The 18809-nt window shown below is 44.4% G+C and overlaps 1 long non-coding RNA gene across 1 annotated transcript in view; it reads left to right on the top strand.

Annotated features, from left to right (window-relative positions):
- The first annotated feature begins 441 nt into the window (after positions 1-441).
- LOC147573942 (uncharacterized) overlaps positions 442-18809 on the top strand; it is a 41630-nt gene continuing 23262 nt past the window's right edge. The window contains exon 1 of the long non-coding RNA XR_015243764.1: positions 442-618. This is a non-coding gene — a long non-coding RNA (uncharacterized LOC147573942). The remainder of the gene's footprint in view (positions 619-18809) is intronic.

Below are 18809 nucleotides of genomic sequence, written 5' to 3'. Positions count from 1 at the left end.
ATAGTGGGGTTCGCAGGGTCCGGAGCCCACGACCAAGAAAGAATTCTTCAAGACATCTTTGGTGGAAAAAGGTGGTTTTATTAAAGCAGAGGGACAGGACCAGCGGGCAGGAAGAGCTGCCCCTTGTGTTTGCATTTTAAATTTATCTACAGTTTCCAGTGAATTTTGCTGTAGCTTGTAAAGTTTGTGTGTACATTTCATTTCATACGGTTTCCAATTAGTTGATTCTTAACTATTTTTGGCGAAGTTGGGGAAAGTGGGCTCCACTTCGGTTCCAGTTTCCAAAATGTAATTGATTCAGCGGGCGGCCAAGAGAGGGCGCTGCCTCCTCGGACCTGTGAGCCCAGCGTGTCCTGCACTACCTCCACCGCCTGCAGGGGGCGTCCGAGCCCCGCTCCCCGACGCCGGCGCGCGCACGCGCATTCAGCCCGCCTCCTGCGGAACAGGAGCTCCGCTTCTTCAGGACCCGCTGGGGGGACTTCCGGGGGATGTGGGGCCGCGGCCACAGAGACGGGAACGGGTCTCCTCAGGACCCGCTGTTGAGGCTTCCGGGCACGTGGGCCCACGTCCACACCGACAAGAACCTGGTCTCCTCAGGACCCGCCGCGGAAGGAGCAGGTGGGGAGAAAACGAGGCCGGGGGAGGAGGAGCTTCCGTAGCGGGGACGCTGAGGGGGGCGGTGTTCAGGGGACCCAGCGGGGAAGGGGCCCGTCGCGGCTTCGTGCGCGGTAACACTGTGTCCCCCACGGGGCTGTGCGCGCGGCCGTCGGGTCTTCCCGCTCCGGGGCCGCGCGTCCGTGTTCCTGCCCCGCACCGACTCGGTTCCCGCCGCGTCCTCACGCGGTTCGCGGCCCGGGAGCAGGTGCCCGGGCGGTGCTCGCGCTCCCGCCGCTCTGGCCGCGCGGGGTCCGTCCCGCCTCCGCGTGCGGGTCTGCGACGGCTTCGTGGGGAGTTCGGTGCGACGGCCCCGCATCTGCAGGTCGCTCCGGGCAGGACGGACGTGGTCACAGGGTCGGTTCCTTCACCTCCAGGAGCGCAGAGTAGCTTTCCGTCCCCGTGCGTCTTCCTCCGTTTCTGCCCCCAGTGTCCTGTCCTCAGAGAGCAGGTCTGTCACCTCCTTGCTTATATACCCCCCCCCCCCCCAGCCCTTCGTTCCTTGTGATGCGGTTGTAAATGGGACCGTCTCTTACTTTCTCTCTCCGACGGGTCGTCGGGAGTGTGTCGATGTGCACGTGGTGTTTGTGTGTTGATCTCGTGTCCTGCGAGTGCGCTTACTGATTAGTTCCGTTTACCTTACATATAACGCCACCGGTTTCTACCAGCAAAAATGGGTTTATTTGGAAAGAAGAGAGTATTTGTCCTGCAGCCTGTTTCCCTCAGCATAAAGACTTGCAAGGTTCAGTCCGTGTCGTGGCAGGTGTCAGAATTCCCGCCCTTGGGGAGGCCGAGCCCATTCCTTTGCGTAGAGACTGCATCGTGTTTATTTATTCGTCTGGCCGCGGTCGCTCGGGTTGCTTCCACGTTTGGGCTGCTGGGAAGAGGCTGCTATGAACCCGGGAACAGGAATGTCGGCTCAAGGCTTCGCTTTCAATTTCCGGGCGTGTGTGCAGAGGTGGAGTCTGTGTTAGCTTCCCGAGGAGCCACTTACTGTTCCCTGCGGCCGCGCCGTGTTGCTTCATTCCTTTACGGGAGGGAATAATATTGCTGTTCGTGGGTCTGCCCCAGTTTGTTTATCCGTTAACCCACCGAGGGGCATTTGCATAGTTTCTACCATTGGGCTACTCTGAGCAGTGCTGCTGTGTATGTTTGTGCACGTGCTCTTTTTTCAAACTACTGTTTTCAATTCATCCGGATACACATCTAGGAGTAGAGTTGTTGAGTCATGTGGTAATTCTGTGTTTTTATCTTTTTGAGGAAATGCCAAACTATTTTACACCTAGCCTCCACCATTTTACATTTCCACAAGCACGTTTAAGGGTTCCAATTTGTCAACATCTTTGCCAGCATTTGTTATTCTGTAGTTTTCTTGGTGATAGCAATTTTAGTGTAAAAGGGTATCTACCTATGGTTTAAATCTTCATTTCCATAAGGACTAATGATGTTTAACATCTTTTCATGTCTATTCACCATTCGTATGATCTCCCTGGGGAAAGGTGTGTCCAATTCCTTTGTCCATTTAAAAACTTTGTTGTTGATGATGATGAATTGTATGGCTCTTTATATATTCTGTATAACAGACTCTTACCAGACGAACAATGTGCAAATACTTTCTTCCATTCTAGGCATTCTCTTTTCACTTTTGGGATAGCACCTTTTTTTTTTTTTAATTATTTTTTTTCAACGTTTTTATTTATTTTCGAGACAGAAAGAGACAGAGCATGAACAGGGGAGCGTCAGCGAGAGGGAGACACAGAATCTGAAACAGGCTCCAGGCTCTGAGCTGTCAGCACAGAGCCAGACGCGGGGCTTGAACTCACAGACCGCGAGATCATGACCTGAGCCGAAGTTGGCCGCTTAACCGACTGAGCCACCCAGGCCCCCCCGGATAGCACCTTTTGATGTACAAAGGTTTTTAATGTTGAGGAAACTAAATTTATCCTTGTTCATGCTTTGGTGTCAGCTCTGAGAACATTGTTAAACTCAATGCTCATGAAGATTTATCTCCATTGATTTCTTCTGGAGTTTGTAAGTTTACCTCTTGCATTTAAGCTTTTGATCCACTTTGAGTTAATGTTTGTATGTGGTGTGAGGGTAAGGGTCCAATTTCATTCCTCTGCATATGAATAGCCAGTTGTCTAGCACCCTTTGTTGAATAGACCTTTGTTTCCCCAATGTTATGTTGTCTGCCTTTGTCAAAATTCAGTTGACCATAGATTAAATGGTTTATTTCTGGGTTCTCAATTAATTCCCACTGATCTGTACGTGTACCTTTATGACAGTATCACAATGTTTTATTTATTGTTGCTATGTTTTAAGATTCGAAATTGGGAAATATGAGCATCTACCTTTGATTTTTTTTTTTTTATTATTTTGTTTATTTTGCAGCCCCTTGATTTTCCATATGACTGTTAGGATTGGCTTGTGTTTTTTTTCTCAGAGGCCCTTGTGAATTTTTCTGGGATTCACATTGAATCTATATGTTGCATTGTGTATTATTGCCATTCAGCAATAGTATATTTTAGATTGTTTTTAATATCTTTCGGCAGTGTTTTTGACATCTATTCCAAAGTATTTTTTTAAGTGTTGATGTTACCTAAAATGGAATTGTTTTCTTAAATTCCTCTTCATGAGATTCATTGCTAGAATATACTAATCAGTGAGATATTTGTGCATCAATATTTGTCTTGTAACTTTCCTGAATTAGGAGTTAGGTGACCAACTCCAAACGTTTTTGTTGATTCTTTAGGAAGTACTGTATATAAGATGATGTCATCTTAGGATTCTAAATAGATGTAGTTCTACCTTTCTTTTCATATGTGGGTTGGAAGTTAGGACTAGGGCTAGGGCTAAGAGGTATGGATAGGAGTTAGGATAGGGGTTAGGGTTCAGGGTTTAGGGGTTAGGGTTAAGGGTTTGGGAAGGGTTCGGGTTTGGATTAGGGGTTTGGGTTGGGGTCAGGGGTTTGGGTTTGGGGTGTGGACTTGGGCTCAGGCTCAGACTGGGATAGGTCTGGGGATGGAATTGTGAGCACCCTGTGCAGCTCCGTCCGGGCTTTGGAAATGATGTGGTGATGTTCCATGCTCCATGCCGAGTAATCCTGCTCTGCTTCTGGGCCCTGTGTGCCTGGCATTCTCAGAATTAGGAATTGGGTCCACTCTGGGAGAGAGCCTGAGCTAGGGTTAGGAATCGGTCCTGGGATGTCACCAGGGGCAAAGGGACACCAGTTCCGGGATCTCCCTGGAGGGCTGAAATGAGGGCCCCTTCGCGGGTGCGGGTCATGTGTAGGGTTAGGGTGGGAGTTTGGCTGAGGGTTCGGTGGAGGGTTAAGATTGGGGTACCGGTTAGGGTTAGGTCCCAGGTGGCTCCTAGTGCCTAACTCCAGCACTGCAGTGGTCTACCCAGAGGGCTGAGTGTAGGGCACAAGGGAGGATGCTGTTCAGCTTAGTCTTGGGTTCCAGGGCCAGCCTCTCTCGTGGGCCACTGTATGGTTGGAACTCAGGAACCCCCTTGAGCAGCTCCATCGGAGCTTTGGCAATAACATGATCATGTTACACATTCCATATTGAGTAATCCTGCCACAGGTTAGGGTTCTGTCCAGGGACGTTGACAGGGCCAATATGAAATGAGTTCTGTATTCTACCTGGAGGGCTGAAATGCGGGACCAAGCATGGGTGCGGGTCAGGTGCAGGGTTATTGTGGGAGTAATGGTGAGGGTTCGGTGGAGGGTTACGGTGAAGGTACCGGTTAGGGTTAGGTCCCAGGAGGCTCTAGGCGCCAAACCTCCGGAAGTGCAGTGGACTACCCAGAGGGCTGAGTGGAGGGTGCATGGGAGGGTGCCACTCAGGTTTATTCTTTGGGTGCCAGGGCCAGCCTCCCAAGTGGGCCACTCTTCGGTTGAGCTTCAGGACCGCCTTGTGCAACTCCATGTGGGTTTTGGCAATGATATGGTGACCTTCCATGTTCCATGACAAGTATTCTCTCACCATTTCTGGGCCCCGTGTGCCTGACATTCTCAGAGTTGGGAATTGGGTCCCCATGAGGACAGAGCCTGAGCTAGGGTCAGGGTTCGGTCCAGGGACATCACCAGGGCTGAAGGGACACCAGTCCTGTGATCTCCCTGGAGGGCTGAAATGAGGGCTAATGCGGGAGTGTGGGTCAGGTGTAGGAGTAGGATGGCTGTGAGGGTGAGGTTTCGGTGGAGGGTTACAGTTAGGGCTCTGGTTAGGGTTAGGTCCCAGGAAGCTCCAGGTGCCCAACCCCTGACAGTGCAGTGTTCTCCCTGGAGAGCTGAGTGGAGGGTGCATGGGAGAGTGATTTTCGGGGTTATTCTTTCGGAGCCAGGGCCATCCTCATGTGTGGACCACTCTTCAGTTGGGCCTCAGGAACCCTTTTATGTAGCTCCATCCGGGCTTTGCCAATGACATGGTGATGTTCCATGTTCCATGCCAAGAAATCCCGCACCACTTCTGGGCCCCGTGTGCCTAGGATCCTCAGAGTTAGGAATTGGGTTCCCATCAGAGAGAGCTTGAGTTAGGGTTAGGGTTCAGTCCAGGGACGTCACCAAGGTCAAAGCGACACCAGTCTCTGATCTCCCTGGAGGGCTGAAATGAGGGCCCATGCATGGGTGTGTGTCAGGTGTAGGGTTAGGGAGGGAGTTAGGGTGAGGTTTCGGTGGAGGGTTATGGTGAGGGTACCAGTTAGGCTTAGGGTTAGGGCCTAGGAAGCTCCAGGTGCCAACCCCCCAGCTGTGCAATGGTCTCCCTGGAGGGCTCACTGGAGGGCCCATGGGAGGGTACCATTCATGCTTATTCTTTGGGTGCCAGGGTCAGCCTCCGGTGTGGGCCATCCTTTGGTTGGACCTCAGGATCCCTCTTAGGCTGCTCCATCCTCTCTGTGACAATGGCATGGTCACTTCCATTTTCCATGCCTAGTATTCCCCCACTGCTTCTGGGCCCTTAGCACCTGGCATTCTCAGACTTTGGGTGCCCATCGGGAGAGAGCCTGAGCTAGGGTTAGGGTTCGGTCCAGGGACGTTGCCAGGGCCAAAGTGACACAAGTCTTGTGATCTCTGTGGAGAGCTGAAATGAGGGCCCCTGTGCAGGTGCGTGTCAGGTGTAGGGTTAGGGTGGGAGTTAGGGTGAGGTTTCGGTGGAGGTTTATGTTTAGGGCACTGGTTAGGGTTAGGTCCCAGGAGGCTCCAGGCGCCGAACCCCTGACAGTGCAGTGTTCTTCCCGGAGGGTATGAGTGGAGGGCACTGGGGAGGGTGCTGCTCAGGCTTATTTTATGGGTGCCATGGCCAGCCTCCAGTGCAGCATATTGTTCAGTTGGGTCTCCGGATCCCCCTTATGCAGCTTCAATCAGGATTTGGCAATGACATCGTGACTTCCACGTTGCATGGTGAGTAATTCCGCACCACCCTGGCCCCCGTGTGTGTGCCTGGTGTTCTCAGACTTAGGAATTTGATTCACATCAGGAGAGAGCCTGAGCTAGGGTTCGGTTTCAGTCTAGTGACGTCACCAGGGCCGAAGCAACACCAGTCCTGTGATTGCCCTGGAGGGCTTAACTGAGGGCCCATGTGCAAGTGTTGGTCAGGTGTAGGATTAGGTTGGGAGTTAGGGTGAGGGTTCGGTGGTGGGTTTCTGTGAGGGTACCGTTAGGGTTACGTCCCAGGAGGCTCCAGGCGCTGAACGCCCTGCAGTGCTGTGGTCTCCCCGAAGGCTGAGTGGAGGGCGCATGGGAGGGTGCCACTCAGGCATAGTCTTTGAATGCCAGGGCCAGCCTCCTGTATGGGCCACTCTTCGGTTGTTCCTCAGTACCCTCCCTTATACAGCTGCATCCGGGCTTTGGCAATCACATGGTGACATTTCATGTTCCATGCCGAGTAATACCCACTGCTTCTGGCCCCTGTGTGCCTGGCATTCTCAGACTTAGGAATTGGGTCCCCGTTGGGAGAGAACCTGAGCTAGGGTTAGGGTTCATCAGGGACGTTGCCAGTACCGATGGGATACCAGTCCTGTGATCTCCCTGGAGGCTGAAATGAGGTCCCATGCATGGGTGTGGGTTAAGTGTAGGGTAAGGGTGGGAATTAGGGTGACGTTTTGGTGGAGGTTTATAAAATGAGGGATTCACCGCAAAAGAAAGAACAGGAAGAAATGATAGGGTCGTAATCAGCACAGATATAAGCAAGATGTCTGAACTAGAATTTAGAACCACAATAATAGGAGTACTAGCTGGGGTGGAAAAAATTATAAAATCCATTTCTTCAGAGATAGAAGAAATAAAATCTGTTCAGGATGAAATTAAAAATGCTAAAACTGTCATGCAATATCGAATGGATGCCACCATGGCATTGATGGACAAAGCAGAGCAGTGAATCAGCAAAATAGAAGATAAAATAATCAGAATAATGAAGCAGAAAAAAGGAGGGAAACTGGCAAAAGAGCATGATACAAGAAGTAGAGAACTCAGTGACTTAAAAGAAAAAAAGGAATAACATCTGAAAAATAGGAGTCCCAGAAGAGGAAGACAGAGAAAAAGGGGCAGAAAGTTTATGTGAACAAATTATAGTGGTAAACTTTCGTAATCTGGAGAATGACACAGACATCAAAATCCGAGAAGCACAGAGAACTCCCATTAGTTTGAACAGAAAATGACAATTGCCAAGGCATATTATAGTCAAATTCAGAAAATACACAGACAAGGAAAGAATTATGAAAGCAGCAAGAGAAAAAATGTCCTTAATGTACAAGGGAAGTCAGGTCAGGTTTGCAGCGAACCTGTAAACAGAAACTTGGCAGGTCAGAAAGGAGTCACAAGATATATTCAGTGTGCTGAATCAGTGAAATATGCAGCCAGAATTCTTTATCTAGCAAGGCTGTCATTCAAAATAGAAGGAGAGATAAAGAGTTTGCTAGACATTCAAAAAGTAAAGGAGTTCACAGCCACTAAACCAGCCCTACTAGAAATTTTAAGTGGGAATCTTTGGAGAAAAGACAAAACAAAACAGAAAAGACCAAAAGCAACAAAGATTAGAAAGGACCAGACAACATCGTCAGAAACCACAACTATACAGGCAACACGATGGTACAAAATTCATATCTTTCAGTACTCAGTCTAAATAAATGTCAATGGACTAAACAATCAAAAGACATAGGGCATCACAAGGGGTAAGAAAAAAAGATCTATCTATATGCTGCTTACAAGAGACTCATTGTAGACCTAAAGATACATGCAAATTGAAAATAAAGGGATGGAGAATCATCTATAATGCTAATGGTTGCCAAAAGAAAGCTGGGGTAGCCATACTTATACCAGGCAAATTAGGTTTTAAAATAAAGACTGTAACAAGAGATGAGGAAGGGCATTGTATCATAATTAAAGGGTCTATCCACCAAGAAGATCTACAATTGTAACATTTGTGCCCCCAACGTGATGGAACTCAAGTATATAAATCAACTAATTACAAACATAAGGAAGAAAAATGTCAAATACACAATGCAACCTTACACCTAAAGGAGCTGGAAAAAGAATAGCAAATAAAGCCCAAACAGGCAGAAGAAGGTAATAATAATATTAGGGCAGAAATCAATGATATTGAAATAAAAAAACAAACCAGCAAAAAACAAAACAGTAGAACAGTTCAACAAAACCAGGAGCTGGTTCTTTGAAATAATTAACAAAATTGATAACCCCCTAGCCAGATTGATCAAAAATAAAAAGGAAATGATCCAAATAATTAAAATCATGAATAAAAGAGGAGATACCACAGCCAACATCACAGAAATACAAACAATAAGAAGACCATACTATGAGCAATTATATGCCAACAAATTGGGCAATCAGGAAGAAACGGACATATTCCTAGAAACATATAAATTACCGAAACTGAAACAGGAGGAAATGGAAGCTTTGAAGAGATCCAAAACCACTGAAGAAATTGAATGAGCAATCAAAAACCTCCCAACAAAGAGTCCATGGCCAGATGGCTTTCCAGGGGAATTCTACCAAACATTTAAAGAAGAGTTACCACCTATTCTTTTGAAGCAGTTCTAACAAATAGAAATGGATGGAAAACTTCCAAACTCATTCTATGAGTCCAGCATTACCTTTAATCCAAAACCAAAGACTGCACTACAAAGGAGAACTACAGACCAATTTCCCTGATGAAGCTTGATCGAAAAATTCTTAACAAGATACTAGGCAACTGGATCAAGCAATACATTAAAAGAACTATTCACCACGATCAAGTGGGATTTATTCCTAGGATGCAGGGCTGATTCAATATCCACAAATTAACCAATGTGATTCATCACATTAGTAAAAGGATACAATCCACATGATCCTCTCAATAGTTGTAGAAAAAGCATTTGACAAAATACAGCATCCTTTCTTGATAAAAACCCTCAAGAAAGGAGGGATAGAAGGATCATACCTCAAGATCATAAAGGCCGTATAAGAAAGACCCACAGCTAATATCGTCAATGGGGGAAGACTGAGAGCTTTCTCTCTAAGGTCTGGGTTACAACAAGGATGTCCATTCTCACCACTATTATACAACATAGTATTGGAGGTCCTAGCCTTAGCAATAAGACAATAGAAAGAACTACAAGGCATCCAAATCAGCAGGGAGGAAGTCAAACTTTCAGTGTTCATAGATGACATGGTACTCTATGTGGAAAACACAAAAATCTCCACCAAAAAACTGCTAGAACTGATACATGAATTCAGCCAAGTCGCAGGATACAAAATCAGTATTCAGAAATCAGTTGCATTTTTATACACCAATAATGAAGCAGCAGAAAGAGAAATCAAGGAATCGATCTCATTTACAATTGCACCAAACACCATAAAATACCTAGGGATAAATCTAACCAAAGGGGTGAAAAATCTGTAAACTGAAAACTATAGAAAGTGCATGAAAGAAATTGAAGACACAGAAAAATGGAAAAACATTCCATGCTCGTGGATAGGAAGAACATATTGTTAAGATGTCGATACTACCTAAATCAATCTACATATTCAATGCAATCCCTATCAAAATAACACCAGTATTCTTCGCAGAGCTAGAACAAACATTCCTAAAATTTGTATGGAATCAGAAAAGACCCCAAATAGCCAAAGCAATCCTGAAAAAGAAAACATAGGCTGGAGGTATCACAATTCCAGACTTCAAGCTGCGTTACAAAGTTGTAATCATCAAGACAGTATGGTACTGGCACAAAAACAGACACTTAGATCAATTGAACAGAATAGAGAACCCAGAAGTGGACCCACAAACCTATGGCCAGCTAATCTTTGACAAAGCAATAAAGAATATGTAATAGAAAAGACAGTTTCTTCAGCAAATGGTACTGGGAAAACTGGACAGCGACATGCAGAATACTGAACGTGGACCACTTTCTTACACCATACACAAAAGCAAACTCAAAATGGATGAAAGACCTAAACATGAGGTGGGAAGCCACCAAAATCCTAGAGGAGAAAACAGGCAACAACCTCTTTGACCTCGGCCGCATCAACTTCTTACTTGCCATGTCTTCGGAGGCAGGAGAAACAAAAGCGAAAATGAACTCTTGGGACCTCATCAGGATGAAAAGCTTCTGCACAGCAGAGGAAACAATCAGCAAGCTAAAAGGCAATCAATGGATTGGTAGAAGATATTTCCAAATGACATATCAGATAAAGGGTTAGTACCCAAAAATCTATAAAGAACTTACCAAACTCAACACCTAAAAAGCAAATAATCCAGTGAAGAAAAGGGCAAAAGACATGAAAGACACTTTTCCGAAGAAGACATCCAGATGGCTAACAGACACATGAAAAGATGCTCAACATGACTCATCATGAGGGAAGTACAAATCAAAACCACAATGAGATACTCCCTCTCATCTGTCAGAACAGATAGAATTAACAACTCAGGCAATGACAGATGTTGATGAGGATGTGGAGAAAGATGAACCCTTTTGCACTGCTGGTGGGAATGCAAACTGGTGCAGCCACACTGGAAAAGAGTATGAAGTTTCCTCAAAACAATTAAAAATAGAAGTACACTATGACCCAGAAATTCACTACTAGGTATTTATCCAAAGGTTACAGGACTGCTGATTCAAAGGGGAACATGACCCCAATGTTTATAGCAGCACTATCAACAATAGCCAAAGTATGAAAAGAGCCCAAATGTCTATTGACTAATGAATGGATAAAGAAGATGTGGTATATATATACAATGGAATATTACTCATCAAAAAGAATGAAATCTTGCCACTTGTGACAGTGTCAATGAAACTACAGTGTATTATGCAAAGTTAAATAAGTGAGAGTAAGACAAATATCACATGATTTCACTCATGTGGAATTTAAGAAACAAAATATATGAACATAAGAGAAGCAAAAATAATATAAAAACAGAGAGGGAGACAACTTATGAGACTCTTAAATAAGGAGAACAAACAGAGGGCCACTGGTGTGGTGTTGGATGGGATGGGCTAAATGAGCAAGGGGCATTAAGGAGGACACTTTTTGGGATGATCCCCGGGTAGTATATGTAAGTGATGAATCACTAAATTCTATTCCTGAAATTTAAAAAAAAAATAGATTATTTGTAATCTTTCAAATTTTGAAAAAAATTGAAAACAACTGCCATACTTTTTAAAAACCTTATTTGTGATAAGAAAAACATTGTAAATTGCAACCTAATGCATATATAGATACAGAGCAAACAAAAGTTAACAAATATTTATTCTAGCAAACAATACATTCTGATTTTTTTTTTTTTACTTCATTTACTTCAGTTTTAATTTACTTCATTTGTTTTCAGTGCCATGTGCAACCTATGGAAATGTCCAGCAATAGAGAAGTGATTGAATTATTCATGGTATTTAATATCCTATAATTTAAAAAGATGATACAGATCTTTTTATTTGTAACATAAAAATATCACAACAGTATCTTATTAAGAGTAGAAAGCAGGGTGGGAATGAATATACATAATATTATCCTATCTGTTAAAAAACAGTTTGAAAGGAAACATATGCCACAGGCTTAATATTTCCTTCATTTCTTTTGTAATAGTTGCTGCATTTTCTGAATGTTTACAATCTGGACATAAAGGTATATAGCTAACATTTACTGAGCATTCACTATGTGTGCCAGGCCCTGGACTCAAAGCTTTATATGTTTTATTATTTCATTTAATTCTCTTCAAACCTGAGATGGTGTAACCATCCATTTTATGGAGCAGAAATGGAGGCTTAAAGACTCCCAAGTAAATTGTCTAGGGTTGAAGTTAATGAAAGGATGGAGCTGGAACTCAAACCCATGTGTATCTAACGACAGAGATCATGCTTTGAATGTTAGGTTGTGCTGCCTCATAGAGAGGAGAATGGAGGATGTGTACCAGTTAGGATGGGCTAGATGTTACTGTGGGTAATAAATAGCCCCAAAGTCTTAATGGCTTATAACAAGGGAAGTCTCTTCCTTGCTCATGCCACATGTCCACGATGGTCCTCCTGAGACAAGGATAAAAGAGCACCCACCATAGGTAACTACCAGGTGCCATAAGAGATGGACAGAGAGGTGGCCAGACCCTGTTGTTCCCAAGTGTTGTGTTCGAGGTGGCACACTTCGCTCCCACTCACATTTCACTGGTCAGAGCACGTCACAGGGCTGCGTCCAGCTTAGCGGGTCAGAGGACAATGTGACATTCATTGTGGAGCCTAGTGAGTCTACCACATGGTACCAGCCTGAATAAGATGTGTTTGCTTCATCCTTGACCAGGTGAAATTTGTCACAGAGCTGCCCAAAAACATCACTGACAAAATTAAAGACATGAAATTCAGAAAAAGGAGTTTGGTCAGATGTAATCAGCAAAACATTCAGAAACCACTATGTGATCTTGGCCAAATCCTGACTGCCTCAGTTTCCCCACTATGGAGAGGATGAGGAGGGAATGTTGGACGTTGTTTTGTAAGAGCATCAGGAGTGCCCACAATCCAGCGTTTTTGTTCTTTTAAATTAATATCAGTTATTCTCCTTCCTCCAAGTCCCTGAGTGAGTGCTCTGAATGTGGCCTGGGTAAGAAAACACTGACATCAGCATCCCAGGTGACCTCGTGTTGTGCTTTTATCCTGTGAATGAACTGGCACTAAATGCTGTCCCTCCATAATTCTCCCCAAGTCCCATCAGAGAAGATTCCAGGGCTAGATTCTCCCTCCTGGTTCCAGGGGCCCTGGGTGACTCCTTATGCCCATTCAACAACTAGGACACAGAGGTCATAGGGGACACTCCTGTGGCCCCAGATGTCTGTCTCTGCCTGGCTTGCCCATGCCCTGCTGGAGGGTAATGCCAGGGCCAGAGCTAGTGAGGTGGCTGGGGAAGGGGGAAAGGGCCGAGGGCAGCCCAGTGTGGTGATTCCACTTGCTTGCAAGACTGTGGCTCACGCTCCATCCACCATCCCATGGATCTGCTGCCTCTGCTGCCTCTGAATGCTGCTGCTGCTTCCAGGCCCCAGCCTATACCAGCACAGGTGAGTGAGGGATCTGCCCTTTGGGGACTCACGAGTCCTGCAGGACTCCTCTAGCTCTTTCCCGGTGTGCCTAATCCTGCATTCCTTCCATGGGTCCCAGGAGCTCTGTTTCCCCAGCCCTCCCTTGGGGCCCCCGCTCACTCACCCTTCCCAGGGCCTAGGAATCCCTCAGCCTCGCCAGGGGCCGCTCTTTGTGACCACCTCCTGCCATTTGTAGCCCTCCCAGCCCCTGGCCTGTGATCCTATGAGGTAATCCTTCACTCCATCCGTCTACACCACAAGGCATGGCACCACAAGGGGGGACAATGAAGGGTGGGAGAAAAACGGGCAGAAGTAGCTGAGCCTGAGGGTGGGGGAAGCACATATTGTTTCTTGCTCCCCCCCCCCCAGGAGTCACCCTTGAAGGGCCCCCTCTGCAGCTGCTTACTTCTGAGCTGCACAGACACACATGTGCAGAGGAAGAAACAGACACCACAAGCTCAGAGACACACAGGCATGGAACCACCCACAGCCTCATCTGGGGATTCAGGTATGGGGCTCATGGACAGGCTCACACACAAACCCACACAGCAGATGTAGCCAATGACATCCTGAGGGGAATACACACACACACTCAGGGCCACATGAATCAGCCCCATAAAGCAAACTCCACACATACTAGACACACACACAGAAAACACACACATTCCCCACAGGTATGATCAAGAACACTCAAAGGGGCCTCAAATTCACACATACAACCAGTACACACACAGACATGAAACAGATACAGATACTCCCATAGGGACACATATACCCGAGAGGTACAGATAATGCAGTCACACACACAGAGATTTGCACAGTGGATATGCTCATTCAGGGACAGACACAGATACACATGCATACAGATAAACACAAGAGTAAAACGTGAAAACAGCCACAAAAGAGGAAACTCAATATACTCACAGAAACAGAACTCAGGCTCACAGGTGCATCATGTAGATTTACACACACACACACACACACACACACACACACACACACACACACAAACACATTCCACATAACTCTGGCACGCCAGTGAAGGCCAGCACAGGCAGATGGAATGCACAGACCCTGGCATGACCTGTTCCATCTAAGTTGTCATGGGAGAGGGTATTTTCCTGGTCTGGTTCCAAACCTGTGCTGGGTATCTGTCCATGCCAGCGGCTTAAGGAGGGTTGTGCCCAGGCCTGGATTCCAGAAAGTGGCCAGGGTAGGGTGGCCATGAGGACAGGGGCACAGGGTAGGGACAGGGTACACTTAGGGCAGGGGTGTTTCATGGGGCCAGGTCAAGTGCGGGAGACAGGTGAGCCTTCCCAGGATCCCTCCTCCTGTTTCTCTACCACCTGGGGTGTGGCCTGCATATTAGACTTGGTGCCTCTGGCAGCACTGGCTCCTTCTCTACTCATCGTCAAGGAGCAAAGAGCTCCCCCCTGGGCTTACGCCACTTACTTCAGATTTGCAGCTGCGGCCTCAGGTAAAAATTGACAATGGGGAACAAACTGGTTGACTTTTTAGTGGGTCCAGGTGGAATATATATGGTATTTAAGCTACGTTTGTTGGGTTCATGAAGATGGACGTGTCTTTGGAGTTGTCAGCATTACATATAAAACTTTTATTCTACCAACGTGTGCAGAAAGTCAAATAAGCTTGTGTTATTTCTGTTGCAATTTGTTAGCAAAAAGATGACTTAAAATGATTCTTAATTTTGTCTGTCTCAAAGTTTTTTTTAGATAATTGTTAAGATAGCTTTCAAAGTCTTAACTTGAAAGTTTTGCTTGAGTGATAAATAGAATTGAATTCATTGGCCATCTATGCCTTTTCCAAATAGGACTGAGTGCTGTAGCATTGGTTACTGAACATAGGTTTGTGCTTTTGACTTCTAACTGCAGAGAAGCTGAGGGTATTTGGGTCTGTTGGTAAACATGCTTTGTGATTTATTAAAAGATTGTACTATGGAAAAATATGTTTTTTTAATTATAAAATGTAATTATAAATTTTAGATCTAGAAGAATTCTGGTATAACAGTTCACAATTGATTACTACATAGTTTTCACTGGAGACTTAGGTTCTAAGAGTTAAAATTTTTCTGCTAAATGTAATTAAGGCTGACAGAAGTAAGGAAAGTAACTCTGCATGTAAAAAGGAAGATGTGTGTAAGAAAGATGTGAGGAATGAGAATACATTTCTGTTCAGGTAAAAGAAAGTAATTTTCTCCTAAAATGAGACTGGTTGTTTGGAAAGAAATGGCTTGGGAGAAAATCTGAATGCTAAAGAAAGTTGTAGAAGGTTTGTGAAGGGAAGACTTTGGACAGCAATTTTATATGAGGTCAAGACACAATAAGGTTGAAATGAATGGATTTTATTTATTTTGTATTTGAGAGAGAGGGAGAGTGTCTCTGTGCGCGGGTCGAGGGGCAGAGAGAGAGAATCTCAAGGAGGCTCCACGCCCAATGCATACCCTGACTTAGGGTTTGATTCCATGACCTGAGCCAAAATCAAGAGTGGGATGCTTAACCAACTGAGCTACCCAGACACCCCAAAATGAATGGATTTTAAAGGTACACTGTTAGATGATTGAAATTCTGCTTTCTGTCTTCTAAAACAAGACAAAGTTTTCTTGGATTGCTAGTTTACGCTTGATAAGAAAATGTAAACAAAGTTTTTATCTTTTTTTTTCCTTGCCCAGAAAAACCAAAGTTTCTGTGTTTTGTCTTTATCAGGTCTTTGGTTTGTTAAGAAAGTTAAAACTTCATAATGTTAAAGGAGCTAAGTTTTACTAACAAGTATATTACCCTATCTATTTGCCTTTGTAATCTTGGTTAAATAAATAATTAAATTTCAAGTTTTATAATGATCCATAATACTATTTAAAAATGAACTTTAAAACTTTACCAAGATTTGAACTGTAAATGAAGTCTTTTTGATCAACCAGCCTTGTTTATTTGGTATGTTAAGTTACATGGAAAGTACAAACAAATCATGATAAACCCTAGGTTGTATTGCTTGGGTAAATGCTATAACTGTTCATATAAGGAGAAAGATAGATATAGATATAGATTTGGATATAGATAGATATAGATGTAGATATAGATATGAAATTCCTGACATTTTAATATCATTTGATATTCTGATTATTAAAGTGTTCTGTGTCACAGAAATAACTGAATTTTCTTAACAATTGCATTGTGGTCTTTGTCATTTGCAAAATGAGTTTCATCTTAAACCAGATTCATAAAAAGGACTTTTTTTTTTTTGTAACAAGTGCAGGGCTTTGATATCTTTAAAATCATAAAACTGGGGCATCTCAGTGACTCAGTCAGTTAAGCGTCTGACTCTTGGTTTTGACTCAGGTCATGATCTCATGGCTCATGAGATTGAACCCTGTGTCAGGCTCTGCACTGACAGTGTGGAGCCTGCTTGGCATTCGCCCTCTCCCTCTCTCTGCCCCTTCCCTACTCGTGCTTTCTCTGTCTCTCTCAAACAAATAAATAAACTTAAAAAAATCATAAAGCTGAAATGGGGAAGACTTTCCAGAACTAATGAAAAGCTACATTCAAACTGAACAAGAATTAGTAACATGGAACTAAATGAACTGAAGAAGATGATTATAGTTTTTGTGACTCTTATTTGCAACATTGCTTATTCTCTGATATTTGCTCTTCCAGGTTAAGGAAACTTTCTCTTAAGATGACTCTCTCTGACTTACAGAAACATGGTAAAATATTCATTTGTGAACAAATTGAAGCATCTAACTTTCCTCCCTAGCTGAACCCTCTGAAATTCAAAAGCTCTCAGTGAATATCCTTTCTTTTGAGGCAATTACAGTTGTTTGCATAAGTTCAATAAGAATCTGTCCTCCTTGTAACAGGACACCATTGGAAATATTGGTTATTTTACCAAAGCTTTGACTGGAATGTCATATTTCAGAGAAGCATACATAGACTCAGATATGACCATACAGCTTTAAGGAACCAAGGTTGCTTTTATGAAACATAAAGCCAACGGACCCCTGGGTGACTCAGTCACTTAAGCGTCTGACTTCAGCTCAGGTCATGATCACAGTTTGTGAGTTTGAGCCCCACATCCAACTCTGCACCGTCAGCACAGAGCCTTCAAGGATCTTCTCTCTCCGTCTCTCTCTGACCCTCTCCTACTCATACCGCCCTCTTTTTCTCTGAAAAATAAACATTTAAAAAAATGAAACTTAAGCCAGCAAAGCCCCTGTTGGCCTGATACCTTGCTTACAGATTTCCCAACAGCCTTACCAGGTGAGTGAAGAGTATCACTTCCTGGCTGGTGCAGGAACATGGCAGGATATTTGGGGGGGCCTTAAGAAGAGGAATTCACCCACATCTACAGGTACTGCCGGAATGTCTGATGGCAAGTATTTGGCTTGTACTCTGGCCTAGAGCAGCTACTAAAAGCTCAGTCAACATTCTTTATAAAAAGTTCCAGCAAAGCAAATTTGTAAAGATCTATATGACCAGTCACTATTCTTGCTAGGCCTATGTAAATAATTAGGCCAAGTTTGTTAAAGCAAACTTGTTTTTCAAATGAATTAGTTTTGATTTGGCTATCTCTGGAAATAAGGTGATTTGGAGAGAAAATTATGTTTCGGTAACACATCTTTGCAGGTGTTAAACTCTAGTTCTGATTGCCTTTGAATGTCTGTTGTTTGCTCAAGCTAGACAACTTGTGGTAAGCTTCAGAGAAATTGCCACAGTAGCTCACGTATGGAGAATCCTCTTGCTTGCTATTCTCTGGGCATAATAACAGGACTCCATGGCCATATGATTATTTGAACAGCTGGAAAATGGGATGGATTCCCCTGCAGTGGTAAATTCAGCTATCACCTTGGCCAATTCTGTGTGGCTGGGATGACCAGAGTGTGTCCCAGTCCATGGGGTTAACTATGCTTGTGGAGATAATGGATGGCCCCACTTTCCTTATGCCTGGATTGGGTGATACACTTGGGGGTGCCCTTATCTCCTAAGGCAAGTTTTCTCCCACTTGCCAGTGATTCCTCATAATTAGGTTATTGTTAAAGTTAGACATCAAACAAGGAGGGCTTATTGGTGGTTTAATCCCTTAACCATATTTGCCCCAGGGGCCACCTCTATTGATGTAAAATTGCAAATAGAGGCTTTAGCCAAGCATACAGTAGCCATCTTAAAAGACCCAGCTCAGCTTAAAAAGTGGCCCTCCAAAACTGAATGGAGCTTGATATCCTGACTGCAGCCCAAGGAGGCACCTATGCTTCATTAAAGCAGGGTTGTAGGTATGTACTCCATATTATCACAAAAATAAGACAGGGTTACCACCGGACACGTATACTCAAATTAAGGCTCCACAAAATTCTTCCTTCTCTTTCAAGGACTGGTTAAGTTCCTGGTTCGCAGGAGGACTATGGTCAACTATTAAGGGTCTCTTTGTTGGACTTCTCATTCTTATATGTTGCCTTTTCCAGAGTTTCTGTGCTTGGTGCCAAGACTCCATCACTACAATAACTTCAGGTTGACAGATGGTCCTTACCATCCACAGAGATATTTCTTTGATGTCCACAGCAGACTTGGCTGCCTCCACTTTTCCTAACTCCCCTAT

The sequence above is a fragment of the Puma concolor genome, chromosome E1, assembly GCF_028749965.1.
Source record: "Puma concolor isolate L17-30 chromosome E1, mPumCon1.1.hap2, whole genome shotgun sequence".
Taxonomy (NCBI): domain Eukaryota; kingdom Metazoa; phylum Chordata; class Mammalia; order Carnivora; family Felidae; genus Puma; species Puma concolor.
Note: the sequence above shows the minus strand (reverse complement) of the source record. Positions and strands in the feature narration are given on the sequence as shown.